This window comes from Mastomys coucha, unplaced genomic scaffold (genome assembly GCF_008632895.1).
Source record: "Mastomys coucha isolate ucsf_1 unplaced genomic scaffold, UCSF_Mcou_1 pScaffold14, whole genome shotgun sequence".
NCBI classification, from domain to species: domain Eukaryota; kingdom Metazoa; phylum Chordata; class Mammalia; order Rodentia; family Muridae; genus Mastomys; species Mastomys coucha.
The window spans coordinates 99,037,794-99,056,693 of record NW_022196896.1 but is presented as its reverse complement, the minus strand read 5'-3'; the positions used below and the strand labels follow the sequence as shown (position 1 = coordinate 99,056,693).

General features: G+C 45.7%; 1 long non-coding RNA gene across 1 annotated transcript; it reads right to left on the bottom strand.

Annotated features, from left to right (window-relative positions):
• Positions 1-17,633: 17,633 nt before the first annotated feature.
• On the bottom strand, positions 17,634-17,993 carry LOC116088558. The gene is made up of 2 exons (XR_004117923.1): positions 17,883-17,993; positions 17,634-17,778 (listed from the first exon to the last, which is right to left on the bottom strand). It is a non-coding gene; the product is annotated as an uncharacterized LOC116088558 (long non-coding RNA).
• Positions 17,994-18,900: the final 907 nt, after the last annotated feature.

Below are 18,900 nucleotides of genomic sequence, written 5' to 3'. Positions count from 1 at the left end.
CTAAAGGTGCAGAATATTGGTATGGGAAGCAAAGTGGCCAAAAGCCCTGGCACGAGACAGCACACTGAATCCTGGTAGCCTTGAACCCTTCACAGAGAAAGGTCTCCGGATTCCTAGCATGAAAGGGGCATCAATTAAAACTGTACTTCTGTGGTATAACTGCTGCCTGGCTTGCATGAGGCCCTGAGCTCTATCCCCAGGGTACAGTAATTAATTAATTATTAATTAATTAATGAGGTAACTAATTAATCAATCAATTAATATAATTTAAAAGATCCTAGGAGATTTTTTTTAAAGCTATGGCTAGAAAGGATCTTACCATCTACCACAGCTTATCACAGTTGAGCTCCAATCTGGTTCCCATACCCTAGAATCTAGACTTAGAGACCTGCTAGGACCACAGAATGTGGCAAGAGTAAAATCAAAGGACTTTGGAAGTCAAGACTTCCAAAAGCCTCTTTGTACATGGCTGCCCAAGGCAATAACAGAGCACATCCAAGACCTAATAAGGCCCTAGATCCAATAATTCCATTATAAGAGAAATGAGAGAAAGAGAGAGAGAGAGAGAGAGAGAGAGAGAGAGAGAGAGAGAGAGAAAAGAGAGAGAGAGCTGATAAAGAAGAGAAGAGAAGAAGAAGAAGAAAGGAAACTATGTAATATCAAAAACAGGTTGGATTGCTACATGTCAGAGCTCACTACAGGTTGTCAGAGACTCTAAGCATTTGGAAGAGGCAAGAAAGGAATCTCCCATTTTCAGCTTCCTTGACTTGCTCTCCTGTGGAGTCACAACTGTCTGGTCTTCCCCATCTCTGCTTTATCTATGCCTTCCCATTAATCCCTTGTCTCTTGCCCCCAGATGTTCTACTCTGTCCAGACATTCTGCATCTCATGCTCACGAATGGTCTCATGAAGGATGTGGTCTGTGCTCCCTTCTCCCCCCATCTTCCCCGACCACCTGTTCCATCAGCACCAAATGTTATTTATTACCAATCTAACCAACTTCATTTAGGGGACAAACTCCAGCCCTCATCCTCTTCCTGCCTCTTCAATCTGAGGTGGAGACATCTGGAAACGAGTTTAATAAAGTGGCTGACAGGGAGCTAGTTCCTGGAGCTTCTCAGGCAGGCCCCAGGGAGCCATTCCACAGAGGAAGCCGGAAGAAGTGGGGCTAATGGACTGCTGGTCTCAAGGAGAATCCATTTGGCTGTTCCAGGATGGACAAGGGCTGCCTCCCCTGCACAACTCACAGGAGAAAGCTGCACCTGCACGGAGGAAGGGAGAGTGAGTGGCTCCCTACCAAAGGTCCTCTACTCCCTTCCTGCCGAGCCCTCCACTCTTGCAATCTTGAGGGAAACACTAGAACTCTCTAAGTCTCTGTCACTCAAAGATGGATTGGACCACATGGATTCTCAGACTGCTGCGCTCTAACAGTCTAGAATCCTGGGATTGACCAAAGCCACCTGGTCAAAGACAGACAGAAAAAAGAAAAAAGAAAAAGCCAGCCGGCCCCCATCGAATCGTCCATTGACAGACACCCTGAGTTTTGTGTATTGGCTTGGGACATCAAGATAAATAAGGGAACTCACAGGTTAGAAGGAAAGCTGCAGCATGTGTGCAAATCATTGCAAAGTCTCCCACTGGAGCCCAGAGCTACACAGCTTTTTCCAATAAAAAGCCAGTGAGTTTGTAGCCCAGCGGGACCAACAAGCTTCCATCCAAAGAAGAACAAGAGCCAAGCATGGTCAGGTGCAATGATACCTCTAAGCTCTGGGTGGTAACCTGCCCACTCTGACTCCTACAGGAACTGAGGTGCAGTTTCCCAACAAAGTGGGACAGGGTCAAAGGAAACTTTCCTGAGGAAGAAAACCTTGAATGGCATCCTGAATGGAAAGAAGAGGTTGTGGATTATGAAGGCTTGATGAAAAGTCCAAACAAACAAAGAAACAAACAAACAAAAAACCAGGACTCTTTATACAGATATTTCAAGACAGTAGGCACAGAGGATGAAACCAAACCCAGGACCCTGCCCAGCACTGCAGGGGTCCCATGAGTGAAGCAACCTCACACTAGGGCACCCTTTGGGTACTTCATGATGTGAGTTCTTTGTCAGTATGCTGCCTACCTGGGCATCTGTCTATGTAAGCGGTCACCAAGCTATGTGGTTTTTATCAGTATGTCTCATGCTATCTACTAAAAAGATATTTTTAACTCATGAGAAGGTTCACACATAAAACATTAAAAGTAGGAAAGAAAGCCAAAGGTCATTTCCAAACACAGCAAAGTTAGTCCAACATCCCTGCTCCAGCACCACATACTACCCTGACTCTTCCAGTATCTTTTTTAGACCCCTCTCAAAGGAAGACATGCTTCTAAAAATCAATCCTCATTTCCCATCCATACTGAGAAACTCACTTTGCCCTCTCTCTACCCTGACCGCCCTCCCCGCCCCAGCAAGAGTCTAGTCAAGTGGTTGCCACTGTGGCTGGGGATTCACTCTCTCCTAGTGACTGGGAAACAGCCTCTATTCCCTGTCTCCAGCTAACTAGAGAAGAAAAAGTTACGGGTTCTGCATTGAATCCTGTCCCCCTCCACCATCAAATTAACAATGTCTTGGAGCTAAAGATAACCGTCTAAGGAGGGAAAATCTGGAATAAAGCTGGGGAATTTGGGTGAGATTTGGCTCTATAGGTAGCAAGGGGTCACCAGGTCATTAAAAGCAGCCACTCACAGCTTTCTGATTGGAAAGCAGGCATTTTATTTCTTCCGTTGAGGTGACTTTCCTGTTTGATTAACATTCCTGGTTTCTCCAGTGTGTTTACCTGTGAGCATGACGACCTCCCGCCCTCTACCTGGCTTTTAAGTTGGTGTTGAGGATCTTAAGTCTTAGTCCTCCTCTTTGCATAGGAAAGCCTTATTCACAGAACCATCCTCCCAGACCTGAGGACGGTATTGTTCTGAGATGTCCCTCAGGACTGAATCAGTCAACACCTGTGACAGTAGTGAATCTGTGTGGCACAGGCATGAAAGACGATGCCCAACAGATCGAACCCATTCTCTTTCCTAAAGGTTTAGAAATTTCAGAATGGCTTTGTCACCGTGACCATTTCTACCTCACCCTGTTGACCCTGCCATGTGGTGTAATGGTTAAGGTCAGTCCTGGGATGGGGGTATTTAAAACCATGCTGGGACAATTTACCCGGGGCCCTGCATTGAGGACAGCCCCAGCTCTAGAGATGGAGTGAAAGATCACAGCACAGTCCGGCAATGGGGGTAACAAAAGTAGAACGGCAGGCCTGCATGGCTCTGGAGACCATGGCCCTGTGAGCTGCCAACCCTGTACAGGAACATTAACTTAAAGAGAGCTCTCCCTACCCTGAGCGAGCGTCCCCACAGCTGCAGCCACAGATGTTGCAAGCAAAACTAGGAATGAATTCTTTCTGACTTGAGGGATTTGCATATGGTTTGTGTAAAGCTAGTTAGTTAATGGTTTTATTTAAAAAGAAAAAAAAAGACTTCCTGTTCTCTTGCAGTAAATTTACTTTATAGGAAATTTTGTGTTCCACCAACATCCACCTGCCAGCCCAATCCATCTAGCCATCTGTTTTGGTAGGTTTTTTTTAAAAAAAAAGAAAAAAATTATCATACTGTCCATTGTTGTCTTCAAGTCATGAAATCTGAGTTAAATAATTACAATCTAAATCTTTGACCCACCTGTCCAGCCCAAACTAGTTGTTAGTGATCCTTTGCAGAAAAATAAAATCTAGCCGACCCCTAGAATGTAGTAAAAGCCAGCTCCGCTTACCATAATCAGATGGGGGAAAAAGACATAATTAATATCTGGAAAATAAAGCATTGTTCAATTCTAACTGGGTTCTGTTACTTCCACTTGAAAGTATTGCGCGCTTTCTATTCCCGCATTCATTTTCTGCCAAGTGCTTGCTTAAGAGTCCTGCAGCTCCTTGGCTATGGAAGCAGAGAGGCTGACGCTTCCCCGATTTCCTGTGAGGAACGATGGGTGCTAGAAATGTAAGTACCCTCAGTTATCTTTGCTTTTCATTGCATTGGGAAAGAACCCAGAGCACCTTGGAATGACTGGGTTCTGTGAAGAAGGCCCTTTTGATCAGCAACCAAGGATGATTAGTGTGGGCACAGAGTCCTGCACGCTTGGCAAGGAAAAGAGGAAGTACAGAGGCTTTGAGGGGAGACCAGCCTGATGTGATTTCTGTAGGCTGCTGGGTGCGTGGAGCAGATCTTCTCTGAAATCCTCCCATCAGTCAGTACACTAGGCAACTTGATTTGGCCAGAACTTGTGGAAGACTATGTATCCGCTTTACTGGCTTTTTTTTTTTTTTTTTTTTTTTTGATTGGACTGAAGTGTGACTGCCTCTCCCTTGGGGAGAACCATGAAGAAAAGTAATGTGTCTCCCTCTGGGCCTCTGGGCTCTCTGCGAGCTAAGTTGGAGTCACCTGAAGGATCCACACTAATCAAGAAGCTAGTAGGAGCAGGGCTGTGCCAGTGGAAAGGGGTGGGGGTGGATATAACATGGTAGGCTATGGCAAGGACTTGGCCACTTTGGTAATGAGCTCTAAGGTCGTGTCGCTGCTCAGCCAGCCTCCTCCTGGCTCAGAAAAAGTCATCTAGAACTATGCATCCCAAGATACTCTGTCACTGGAAGTGGGCTGCCCTGAGAAGGACGCGGCCTTGAACAAGGTAGCTTTGTAGCTGTGGTGGATCCTGAGGACAGGATGGCTAGGAAAAGCCTACACAGCATCTAGAAACAAGGGTTCCCTGAACAGCACCATGACTCAGAGTGCTCATAGGTGGGAAAGGCCTTCCTGAGGGTATTGTCGGTCTGTTGTCCTGATTTCTGATCTGCCAGTCCCTCTCATTCGTTCTCAGAGAGTTGCAGCCAGCTGCTTAGAAGAGTTGGAAAGCAGCTGGAGGACTGGAGCCCAGCTAAGGCCTCAGACACAGCGGTCCCTAATGCGAAGCCTAAATTTCTAGACTTGAAGACAAGAAGCCATCGGGACTCAATAAATAAATGGGTTAAGAAACACACTAACCACATGGAGACAAATCTGATGGCTCACATCTGTCATCCCAGCATTTGGTGGGCTGAGGCAAGAGGAGTATGAAGACTTGGAAGCTAGCCTCAGCTACCTACTGAGTTCAAGGCCAACCTGGCCTACAGAGTGAGACCAAGTCTCAGAAACAAATGCTGGGTTATATTACTTGGAAAGCAATGAAAAATTTGAGGGTTTGCAGTCATTTCAAGGTGGGTCTGTCCTGAAGTCCTTCCAACCAACCACCAAAGGCCATGGGTTACCTGGCTGATGACCTCATATGGGGAAGAAGGGCCATGTTACTCATTGAAACCAATGGCTCAGATCACCTTAAAGGAAACTGGAAACTCCCCCCAAAGCTCCTGGAATTCCACGAAGTACAGATGGTGGCTCTGAGACTCTTCTCATGGCAGCAGAGCATCTCTAGTAACCTCTGTTCATAGAGAACAAACAACCTGTTCATAGAGAACTTTCAGCATTCTAACCTAATAGGTGTGCTGTTCTGGACTGAGGATACACACCAGACCACAGTCTCTGATCTTTCCTGGTCACGCAGACCCCCATGAAGAATACACAAAAGACCACAGAGCCAGCTCCTGAGTGGCAGGAAAAGAAGTGGACACCTGGCACCTCACTTCAGTCCTTGTCTTTGTTCCCAACATTGTCACATGCTTCTGGTAGCCAGTCATTCTAACTGCATGACACTTTCGTGCTTGGTGCTCTGTGCCAAACCTAGGCTCCCCTCAAGTTAATCAAGGTGGGAAGAACCACACTGATTGTGGGTAGGTGTCACTATTCCATGGGATGGACTACATAGAAAGAACAAAGTAATCTGTACACCAGCATTCATCTACATTTGCTTCCTGGTTGTAGATGCAATGGTGGCCAGTTGCCTTCAGATCCTGGGGGCAGCCACACTTCTCTTTCTATGATGGGCTATATAACCTTCAAAGTATGAGCCAAAATAAATCTTTTCTTTCTTAAGTTGCTTGTGTGGTGTCTTGTTTCATCATCCAGAAAGTCCAGTAATATGTGGACTCTGTGATTGTACTATGACTTCAAGGAAAGAAAGGGACATCCTGGGGAAGGTGGGTATATACAAGGAGGTTCACTGAGACTTCTCAACTGACCTAAAGAAAAATTATTCCGGACTCACTGTGTTTTGTGCCCAGAAGAGGACTCAATAGCCAGGCTAGGGGTGATACAGTAGGACACAGTTCCTATTCCCTATACTACATTTGGTGGTTTGAATAGGAATAGCTCCCGTAGACCTTATACATTTGGATGCTTGGTCATTAGGGAGCAGCACTACTTGATAGGGATTAGGAGGTGTGGCCTTGTTGGGATAGCTGTGGCCTTGTGGGAGGAAGTGTGTCACAAGGGGTGGGCTTTAGAATTTCAAGCTTAAGCTAGTCCCAGTGGGCTTTTTTTTTCTTCTGCCTGAGTAGTAGAACACTCAGCTCCTTCTCCAGCACCATTTTTGCCTATCTGCTGCCATGCTGATTATAGTCTGAACCTCTGAAACTGTAAGCCAACCCCAATTAAATACTTTCCTTGTAAGACTTGCCATGGTCATGGTATCTCTTTATAGCACTAGAACACTGACTAAGACCCAGCCCCATCTGTGTTAACAAGCTTTGCTTCATCCCATAGATAGTCCAATCAGAGGTCCCATTTGCTGATAAACTCTTCACCATCATCCTCAGTCCCAAAAGACAAGATGAATTTGTAGACATAAAAAGGGAGTAAATGTTCTTGGTAGGATTTATCAAAAGGAAGACATACACTCTAGGAAGAGAGGTTTTGAATAGGGTTCCCTCCTTTCATCCAAACTCTCTTCCTATATATTTCAATCCTGGTGTCATCAGACCTACAGGGCCTCTGGGGAGTCCTGAGACTCACCACTTTATCCAGTTCTTTGATCATTTCATCACAGGCAGAATGTAAGAACTCTTGACCATCATGGGATGGGAAGTATCCTGAGAGGCTTGGTTCTCTTTTCTGTACAATGGACTGAATAATTCCTCTTGCATAAGAAGATTGCACAGTTTACAATATGCTCCCACAAGGGGAGGAGACTGCAAATATCAGAAACAATGTATGCAGGGCCAAAGAGCAGGGATGGAAAGGGTAGGATGAGGTGAGAGGGAAGCAAGGATCAGTCTCCTAAAAGGACGCACCACTACTGTGACACAGCAAAAAGAAGGAAAACTGCAGACGTCGTGAAAAAAAACAAACTGTGAAAACACATGGTAGCCACCCACAGATGACCAAGGCCAGAGCCATTGGGAGCTGACAAGGATGGAGCAAGAAGACTAGCACAAACAGAGGGGTGATGGAGGTGGGGAGTCCAGAGAGCTGAAAGGCTCTGGTTGTCTGGAGACTGCGGGGCTCAGGACTGACATTTTTGACCGCTCCATAAAATGTTGTTCCTTCAAAAGCCCGGAAGGAAGAGACTGCCCTGGGATGGGTGTAAAGAAGCCCCAGTTCCTGAAGGAAATATCTGGCAGTCTACATCTGCTTCCAGTGAAGCACATCAGGAAAGGCTTCAAGATGGGCTGCGAGCCCAAGTCCAACAGGAATTAATGATTGTGTGAATCCTTTGGGCAGGATATTGAGGGATATAAACAAGGCACGGCTCTCTTCTTCCTCTCATCCTGCATATCTTCTCCCCTCTTCTACTTGTACTCTGGCTGCTCTCCACCTTCATCTGGCTGTGACAGTCCTCCTTACCTCTATCTCCTTACCACAACTACCCAACCACCCAGCTCACTGACCGTCAAGGTGCTTGGAAAAGCTATTACTCTCCACAAGGCCAAGGAGCATGCTATATAGTATTAAGGACTAAGAAGTGGCCAAAGTGCAGAGAATAAGAGATTGCAGAATGATTGCTCAGCTCTAAGTGAATCATATATATCATAGTCCCTCCTCCCAAGGCTCAGGGATCACTGCAGATGAGGATATAGGAAGATTGTAAGACCCAGAGGTGATAGATGGATACAAGGAAATAAGACACACCAGGGCAGCTGCATGTTGATTGAAGAAGTATGTACTGGGCCTATACAATCTCAAGATCGACTAAATCCTAGCTTGGAGAGCGAAAGTAGGCATGAAGTTGCATCCCTAGGGAAAGAGCTGTAGATAGCTGCTAGGAAAGGGGCACTTGGTTTTCTTTAAGAATGTAGCCCTTTATAAGCAGTCCATCCTCAAGTGGAAGCCCACCCATCTAATATATGGACAGTACAAATTGGTGAACGGGGAAGAAAAGAAAGACACAGAGTTGGATGGATAGGGAAGGGGGTGAATCTGGGAGGAGATGGTGGAAGGGGGAGTATGATCAAAATACAGTGTGCAAACTTTGCAAAGAGCTAATAGCAACCAAAAAAGAAATGTGTCAGTGTGAAGACCCTATGTAAGCAGGACTTGGTCGAGAAACGCTACATGGCAGGGACAAGAAGGAGCCAAGAAGGCCATCAGAGCTGAACAAGCTTCTCTTAAAAGATACAGGCAGTGTGAACTCAAATTTATAGCTCCAGGTCTCCACAAATAAATGTATTTCTAGGCATCTTATTTAGTGTGATACCTTCCTCCTTCTTGTGTGAAGACTTGAGCCAGACACGGATAAGCATCAGTGGATTAGTGTGAATCATGTAGGACATAGATAGGGATTCATGACTGTGTCCTGCCCATGTGTTCAACCCTCATCACAGGCACCAGCACCCCAGCAGCTTCCTCCCACAGACCTCTCTTCCCTAGGCTTTCTCTCTGATCCCAGGAATGGAGATGGAACAGGTTGTAGGTTAGCAACTCCAGGAGCACACCAGGATGGGAGTGATAACATCTGTTTTCTCAGAGGATCCTCTCAGTGGATCTCCATCAGCTCTGATCCCAAGTGGCCATGAGAGAGACATGCTCATTAACACTAATACTCCTTGAGCATCTCCCACCCTCACTCCCACCCCCCACCGTCATCCCATCCCGAGGCTTGAAGTCACTATATCTGGTAGAAAGCAGAGTAGTAGGAACTCAGGCCCCTGACCTGTTTCACAGTAGATCATAGAAATCAATGGCCACTGGAAGCAACATCATGGAAGAAAATGCAAACCCAATGTATACTATGCTTTGCCTTTTGACATGCCATGCATTGTTCCCAGCTCAAATCTGAGATTCAAGAGAAGAAAACAGGAGGCACCGCTCCCCACAGTGCTTTCTGGAGTCCCTCGTGACAAACTGCTTGAAACTAGGGTCACCCATCTTTATTACTGTGATAATACAAGAAATTGGATAAATGGTCTGGCAAGAGGGCTCAGCTGGTTGCTACCAAGCCTGATGGCCTGTGTTTGATCTCCAGGACCCACTTGATGGAAAGAGAGATCTGACTCTTGTTGTCTTGGGCCTACCAAATGGAAAATGAGCTTTCTCTCCACTGTCCCCAACAAGTAAATAAATAAATGTAAACCTAAATAGCCGTGAGCACTGTGGCAGTGGATCGGGAGCTTTATCTAGGTCCAGGTTTCAGGTTTTTGAAGTTGGAAGTTTAAAGTCATCAGAAGGCTTGCTTTTCTGTCCGTCGGTGCCTCATTTCAGAATTGTCTCCCCAGACTCTAGCAAAGCCTTCACAGGAATCTCCAAAAGATCTTGGCAGCCTAGAAGGCAAGCAACCAAACACACAAATTAAGAGACTCATGGGTTGCCTGGAAAGAGAGGAAGCATTGCTAACTGCTTTCCATGGAGCTGAGAACCTGAAGTCAACAGGCCTCTACAAACACAGTGACTTCTCCAGCTAGCATATGGTCCATCATCCCTGAGTGCTTGGCTTGCCTCTTCCCAGCCTTCCTTCCTTTTCTCATTCATCTTTCTCAGTCAGTGACCTTTCTGCTTTAGGCCCACCCCAGCCACTTGGCCACTAAACCACAGGAGATGAGGACAACTTCCAGGAGAAAACAGAGCAAGCTGGGTGGCCAGAGAGTGAGCAGTCAGTCTGACCAGTAAGCCACAGAGGGGAGATGTGTTTCTGACACCCAGGCCCTGAGCCCAAGGGGATGGGGTGACTCTCCTTGTTTCAGAAAGCCCTGTGTTCTCAGGGAAATTTTATCCATATGTTTCTGATTCATTAACACTTAACTCATCAAAATGCTATTTGGTAAGAGCCACTGGAAGCCCGACGATGCCTTGTAACTGCCTGTTTAATGAGCCTAAAGAGCTTTGTACGTTTATTTCTCGAGAAAGGGGCAGGATTTATTTTTCTCTCCTCACCAAAGCCAGCAGTCATATCCTGTACAGTGACTCAGGCCATGAAACAAACCTTTGGAAAAGACCGTGAGACAGGAAAGACAAAAGTCTGGGTCCTGGGCTGTAAGTCTGTCTGGTCTTGGCCAATGAAATCTTCTCCAGTTTGCTGTGTCCTCGGAGCTTGTTCATTCTTGGTGCCACTCCTCGGGGGGCACAGAACGATTCTGGAAGCCAAACCACAAAGTGCCTGCATCTCTGACTTTGTTCTTACCTTCTTCCACACCATAGCTCACCTGGTGGCGTCGATAGGTAGACTGTTCTGGTTCCTTTCCTTTTCCCTCACCTCCCCTCACTTCTTTCCCTCTCCCTCTCCCCACATCTCTCTCTCTCTCTCTCTCTCTCTCTCTCTCTCTCTCTCTCTCTCACACACACACACACACACACACACAAACACGCATGCATGCACACAAAACACAGAGAGAGAAAGAGAGAAGAGGGAGAGAGAGGGGGAGAGGGATGGAGAGTGATAGATAGGGATATGTATATGACCGAGAGAAAGAAGCAAATGAGCAACTTTGGGTGCCAGCGCTGGCTTTCCACCTTATTTGAAACTGAAACTGTCTTGGTCACCACTGTGTATGCCACTCTACCTGGCTCATGAGCTTGGGTTGCAGACATGCACTGCCATATCCAGCTTTATGTGGAAATCTGAAGTCTGGTCCTCACACCAATGCAGCAGGTGAATTCCCCACTAAGCAATCCCTGCCCAGCCCTGAGTTCCTTCCTTAATGAAACTTTTCCAGATGAAGAGAAACATGGAACAGCAAGAGTAATCAATGGTTGTGTCTTCCTCTGCAGTTCGAGCTGGCTCACATGGAAAAGAGCAAATTAGCAGAATATTGGAAGAAAAGAGAAATGTACAGAACTGACCATCGGGGTGAAAATGCCCTACATGATTAGCTAAGGATCCTGCAGAACCTTTTTGCAATCCTAAATGAAAGAGTCACCTTCTCCACGCATCTCCAGCCTGCCAAATCACTAATTAGCTGCCCTTCCCAGATACAGAAGAATGGCCAAGATGACCTTCAGAAAACCCTTGTTCACCCCAGGGCTTTTATGATGCTCCTGTTAGCCCAGCTTAGCTCAGCAAAGTCCACTAAGAACAGAGAGCCATTATGCCATTCTTCTCTTAAGACCACAGCCTCCCAGGGATGAAAAGGTCAGATGCCTTGAGTGCCCTCTGGGGCAGCACACAGATGCTGGTGCTGTGTCACTCAGGGTGAAGACAAAGCCAAAAGAGTAACCATGGGCTCTCCCAGCTGGTGAACCTAGCCCCTGCCCCCCTGCCCCCAGTTCTTGCTTATTCAGCAAGCCAGAGACAGGGCTGCTTTGATTGTTCTGGCTCCTGAGCAAGAAGGGAAGGCACCAAACATGAATGTGGCAGGATGGATGCCGAGTTGATTTCTGGCCCTTGAAGTGAGAGTAGGGGAAATAGCTATGTAGAAGGGGATGCTGGTGTCCATAGAACCCCAGATATAGAGAGCATAAATAGTTTGTTTTTGTTTTTTTGTTTTTTTGTTTTTGTTTTTGTTTTTGTTTTTTAGCAAGTATCTAAGTTTGGCTGTCTCCGTGCAAAGATAGGAATCTAGTCTTGCATGAGCTTCTCTCCCATATCAAAGTTCCAATTAATGGGTAAAACAAGCCAGGTGTTCCTTGGTAAATCTATTGAATGCCTGGGTAAGAAGCAGAGAGATGACGGCTGAGGCAGGAGATTTAGTACCTTCTGCTTAGTACTTAGTACTTAAGCTTGAGGTGGCATCTAGTTGCTTCCGCTTTATTCTATACTGTGGGAGGAAGTTAGGGAGTTCAGCCCATACTTAATGTGTGGGAGTCATAAGATTGTAAGATCCAAGTAAACAAGGACATCTTAGAAAAACACCGGGAGGCCAGGAATTTCCTTAATAAGATAAGCTCAGGAACTTTGGGAAGGTAGTGGAACTCTCCGGAAGGGAAAGGCTAATTAACATTCCTCAGATCATAGGGTGAGAAACTACCTGTGGGTGGGGGAACATTCCACAGGGTGAACCTTTGCCCACCTTCAGACAAGGGAAGTCCTTGCCACCTCATTCCCTGAAAGACCAATCAGTTCAAAAAGCCACACGGTTCTACCAATCACATTGTGTCTAATGGTTGCTGCCCTGAAAATTGTATAAAAGCTCACTGAACAAGCTGTGCAGGGTTGCCTCCTTTCCTGAGGGTCAGGGATGGCCTCAGTGCACTGAAATAAAAATCCTCATGTTCTTTGCATCGATCAGGCTCCATGTGATTCACTCAGGGGGTCTCCGGTAAGCTAAGGCTCGTCAGGGTCTTACAAGATGACGTGACTATCAGGCTAGGTGCCACTGAGTGGCCATTTTGAAGCTAGCTTCCACATTTTCCTTACGGGCTTGAGAGGTCAGCCAGTCAACAAAGTGATTGGTTGCCTTGCAAGCGTGAGGACCCATGTTCAATTGCCAGAAGCTATACAAAAATAAAAAGCTGAGTGTAATGGCTCATGTCTCTAGTTCCATTAACAGGGAGGCAGAGACAGACAGATAGATCCCTGGGGGCTTGCTGGCAAAAAAAAAAAAAAAAAAAGATGGTACCCAAGGACATCCAAAGCTATCCTCTATCTATCCCTCATAAGCATACACATGTGTACCCTCATATTACACAAGCACATGTACACACAAGCATACATACATACATTCTAGCTGCCCAGTTCTGGTCAATAAGGTTGGGAGCAAGTCCTGTCACATCTCTAGGATTTCCATTCTACCTACTGATGACATAAGATGATTTCTTAGTTCCTAAGAGCCCTAAGCAAAACCACTAGAAAGAGAATGACAAATCTAAGTGCCTAGCCTTCAGAGAGTCAAACACCCTTCTCTTTTAGAAAGCTTTCCCAGAAAGCTGCTGTTAGAATAGTGCTCCTTGGGAGGACTCTGCTCTTGAGCATGTCCTTCTGCCTTTTACCCTTCTGCTGCCTAGAGTTTAACCATCCATCTGTCTCCCTGTTCCTTATCCCCTTTTATCTGTGCGTGGCCTCTCTGGCACCAGATAGCAGCTCTTTTCAGGCTTATCTCTCTAATAACTTTTATGGAAACTTGAACAAGGAGCCCTCCTCTCTAGTCACCTGGGTGACAGATAATTTCCCATTAACAAGCGAGACCATTAGTACTGAATTTAGACATGCAGAGGTGATGTCTGGCTGCCCTTTTCCTACATGGTTCATTCTCCTATTGTCTTATCTGATGCTCTTTTTGACTAGGACCGTCAATTCAGAAAGATGCTAAGGAAGAAGAAAGTGACATGGAAATGAGAGGGAGGAGAAGAAGGAAGAGGAAGAGGAGGAAGAGGAGGAAAAGATATATCTATTATCTAGACTAGAACTTGACACTGTTTAGCCTGATATGTGATCTCAGGTCTTCTACCAGCAGACCTTCATTAATGTCCTCACCCTTATGACCTAGAGGAGGAGACCCTGGCTCAGGGTCTAGCTAGTATATACAAATTAAGATTAAACTCACACCTGCCTTATATTAATCTGAAAACAACTCTTAAGCCTTGCCTTACAGTTTTGAGTAGAATTTATCTGTGAAAATAAAAGAAAATACTGTCAGACCTCTGGAAGGGTTGATTCAACAATGGCCACCCAGGATGACCTACTTTACTCCATCCTGTAGACAGTTATCTTCCTGGTGCCCTCTGTGGAATAAAGTCTCTCTTTAGTCCTTCATTATGACTGAATATCATCAAGGCATGGTCAGAAGGAAGAACTAGAGACTCAGAACTTCATTGAGAAAGTTGATTAATCCCAATCCTAGTGTTCCTTCCCCATGACCAACATCCAACAGAACAATGCAAACAGGCGATGTGGTGGTAGATCCTCTCACATTAGAGATGTGAGAGGAAACCCCTCACTTCATCTTTCTACGCTCATATGACCTCTCTCTGGCAGCCTCCCGGGTCTGCAAGAAGGTACTTTGGCTCATGCTGACTTCTACACCATTCACAGTACAGCTGAGAGGCCCATCTGTGAGCAAATTGCCCGGATCAAGGCTGAGGTTGCTTGAGATGGAGACATCAAACTTCTCTTTAGAAGGAACTCTCCCAGCGTCCTTTATCAGATGATTCGCCACTGACCACTGATGAGATCCACAGCCCCAGAGTGACTAAAAAATTGTTTATCTTCCTGGTACATTGACATAATCCCCATGCCCTTTTTTTCTCAAGGGCACAAAATGAGTTTGCGCTCCATCTATTACTCTGCAGGGTCTATTAAACTCTGCAGTGTGTCAAAGGTTTCTAGGTAAACCCAAAGTGGTTTATGATTACAAGGCCCCACCACTATGCCATAATGCCCTAACTATACTAACAGTTATCTCGTGTAATTCTTGTAATCCATGTAATAACTCTATGCAGGAGAACTTGAAACTTACATAAGGTCACACAACACAAGGAGCTGAGCTGGAACTGGTACTAAGGCAGTCCGTCTCTCTTATCTGCTACTCGCTGAGGTCTCATGATATTCCACAGCTCTCAACAAATTCATCTAAGAATGTTTTCTTCCTTTGGGGGAAGACAAACTGTGATTTACATGTAAGACATTTTCAAAAGCAAGCTCTCTCTATAATGACTATGTTCTCCCAAGATCAGGCATCCTGTCTGTCTGACAATCCTAAAAAGACCCCTTTGCTGTCCCTCCATGTGAGATGTAACCATTCAAGATCATCTGCTTTGTAATGGAAGTCAACTGTCTTCCACCAAAGTCCCTACCATCTTTCTGGACCTCCAGAATTTACTTACCAGGTAGAGTAACCAAAAGCACAAACAGCACGGTCCTCTGTCACCAGACATTAGATTCTAGCCATGTTGTGTCCTTGAGCAGTCATTAAACCCATCCCTGAGACCACTGTGTGGTAGCCAGCAGAAACAGCAGAGGAAGCCATCTGCAGTATTGACTAGGAGTCAGTATCTTCCCAGTGGAACATCTGGCCAGTCCAACCACTAAAGTATAGTCCAGATGTGGTCCTAATCACATCACCACAGAAGTTAATGAAAAAGAGGCAACCAGGGCACAGAACAGGCTACCTACTGAAATTAATTTGTGAAAGCAGATGTTCAAGGCATTCTGGGTCCTCGGGAATAGTCCTGCTTTACGGATGAAGAAAATGAATTCCACGTAATTACTTGTGAAGTCCATTATTAGACCACAGGCAGTCTTGGATGACTTATTTCACACACCTGTCCATGAGTCTTCCCAACACCTACTCTCAAGGACTCATCCGAACCTTCTGGGAAAGTATGAGCTGGCTGTCCCAGTGGCAACTTGGCCAAATAGGAATATTTAAGGGTCAACAAGAGGCCTTTGAGGGAGCGAAGATGTAGCCCAGTTGTTGCAATAGCCTGGATTAGAGCCCACCAGCACTCCTCCCTCAAAAAGAAAACTGAGGAATTCTGGGTAAAAAGACCAAGTGGTTTATGTCTGCACTGATGCATTTCTGAACTGGCATATGGGGAGAAACAGAGAAATGCAAATATATGGTCTTTCTTTTCATCACTGGGTAATCAAACCCAAGTTGGGCAAATGTCAGGCCACTTGCCATGTCTGCAGCTCATGGTCACCTTAATCATGAGTCACCTCAGATCCTTTTTGGTGGAGAGGAGAGTACCATGTGATAAACTTAGAGGCCTGGGATGGCTCATTCATCCAGTTAGGAGAAACCTCTAGACTTCTGCACACTGTGACCACTGTAGTACATGAGTACATACGTAGTATATATCTAGTATATATAAACAGATGAACACACACACACACATGCACATGAGCACACATACAATTCGGTTAGTTCCTCTTCCCCTACTAAGTAGGTGTGTGTCCCTTTCACAGGCCACTGCCTACCCTAAGCTTTATTTTCCCCTTCAGAAAACGAAGGAGCAATGACCATATCACCGCCACTTGGGCCCCTCCCTTCAAGCTGTAGCTCTGGGAATCTGTGGGACCACTGGCTGAAAGAGAGGGCTCCGGCACAGCAGCTTCCCACTGCGCCAGCACATTGCACTAACAGGAGGAACACATGGCTTGGCCCCTCCCGGGCCCAAGCCCTGCCCTCACCCAGCCTTTCCAGCTCCACCTCACCACATGTGATTGCTGCTTTAGTTTAGTATATGAGAACATACCGAAAAACCATAGGAGGGATCTGCACCACACACGTATGCGCGCGTGCGCGCGCACACACACACACACACACACACACACACACACACATACACACACACAGAGAAGAGACACACAGAGACCTAAAAACCAGAGCAGACATTAAGAGCCACAACATTCAAACAAGTGCAAAGAGCATGTCAAGAGTCTCTGAAAAGCACCTGGATCATGTCTACACCAAGCCAAAATGTGACTTCTACATGGTGATTCCTGGCACGGAGGGTGGGACACAATTTGGATGCCCTCAGCATGGGCCAGCCTAGCCTGATTGACCTCGTACTTTCTTAGGGACAAGTACCACTCCTGTCAGGCAACCTCTGACAAGGAGGGAGAACGTTAGCCCTATGCCCTCACCTCTAGGTCCGCACGATGCCCTCACTCCAGGTACCCTCTTTAACCTGCCCTGTGCCACCATCTCCCTGGGAGCCAGCAGATGGCAAAACAGAAGGGAGATAGCTGACAGAGCCCACAGGCTTCCCACAGAGAACCTCAGGCTAATAGAAGTTGTCATGTGTCAGCTTAGGGCATGGGCAGAGCTGCCTGGGCAGCAGCTGCTCCAGAGGCCCACAGCCAACAGGCTGCTGATGTGTAGAAGGCTGGTCCTGAGGCTAGCCAGAGGAAGAATCCCAGGACCGGAGGCAGCCGGTGAAAGAAAGAGACACAAATTGACTTCTTTCAGCCCAGCCAGCTCCTCGTGGGTGGGGCTAATGTAGCAAAAAGGGAAAAGCAGAGGTTTTGGACCCTAGAATCAAGTTTCTCTTACCTTCAAAAAAAATTCCAGATCTCACCTAATTCTCATTCTTCCCAAGAGTAACGTGACCCTCAGAGATGCTCCAAGGACCCTTTCCCTGCTGGTCAGCTGGCAGAGCACAAATTGCTCTGTATGAACATCTCTTCAGCAATAAGGCATTTGAACCCCTTAAAGTTAACCATAGGCTCATTCACTTACCTTTAACTCACACCATTATAATGTTTTGTTTCAAGTCTTTAAAATAAGTGCTATAAATTTGCAAATAACAACAGTAAATTTTGCAACATGGGTACCATTCCAACAAACTCAACTTCAAATAATTAAAGCTTGACGTCATTAAGATTTTATTTTGTTCTGTTTTCTGAGACTGAGTGTCAGGTAGCCTCGATAGTGCCTGGGTGTCCTCGAACCTCTGATGTCTATGTACCACCAGGCTCAGCTTTATATGGTGTTGTGGATCAGATTTCATGCACTGTAAGAAAAAAAAAAAAATCATTCTACCTACTGAACTACACTGTCAGCTCCAAGAGCTTTATAAAGAGTAAGGAAATGCTAACATTTTAAGTGCTGGATTACCTTTGTACCCGGCCAGGACATACTCTCCTGACACGGCAGCTCGCTTGAGGACATACACTTGGCACTTTCTGTTATCTGTAGCTCCGTTATTCCTGAGTCGAATTCCACTGTTCACAAATCGTGAGTTCCTCGGTTAAGCTAACAAGGAAACGAAACAAAGCAAGGCTAAAAGAGGCAAAACTCTTAGAGGAAGATGGAGACTTTTACAGTGGTGTCATAGAAGAGAGAGGAAGAGGACAGAGCCGGTCTGCCTCCATATCCCCAGCCTTCCAACAAAGAGCGCTAAGAAAGGAGCTGGCAGAGGTAGGACTTCATCAGACCCTGGCAGCACCTCCAAGCCAGTACGGCAAGAGTTAACTGAGGCATCTAAACTTCTCACCTAGCATCCCAGTTATAAGATCATGCTGGCCATTTGTGGAGAGCAGATGTATGAAACTCACCCATAACACGCATATTGCAGGTCACAAACAGCATGATTGTCAAGGCTATATCACCGTGACAGTGGGGGAAGAGAACTCTTCAAGAGCCCCAGCAAACGAGAAAGAAATGGGATACAAACAGGTAATCCTAAGGATACTGCATTTTGTTTTAGTAAATATACTTACTCATTATCTAGCCATTGGCATTTTCTGGGTACTTTCATACCCCCTCATTTTTTAATTCAAAATCTTAATTTTGTTGATAATAAATCATTAAGTTCTCTTATTCTCTTCTGTGTGGTTTGGTTTTTTTTTGTTTGTTTTTGTTTTTTGGGGAGGTTGGTTTTTTGGTTTTTTTTTTTTTTTTTTTTTTTTTTTTTTTTTTTTTTGGAAGGCGCTAGACCTTTATCCTAAGGAAACTACACACACACACACACATACACTCACATACACGCATACTAACACACACACATACACACTCACATACATGCATACTAACACACACACATACACACTCACATACTCACATTCACACACACCCAAATACACATACGTTCACATACTCAAACTCACACACATTCATCACACATATTCACATA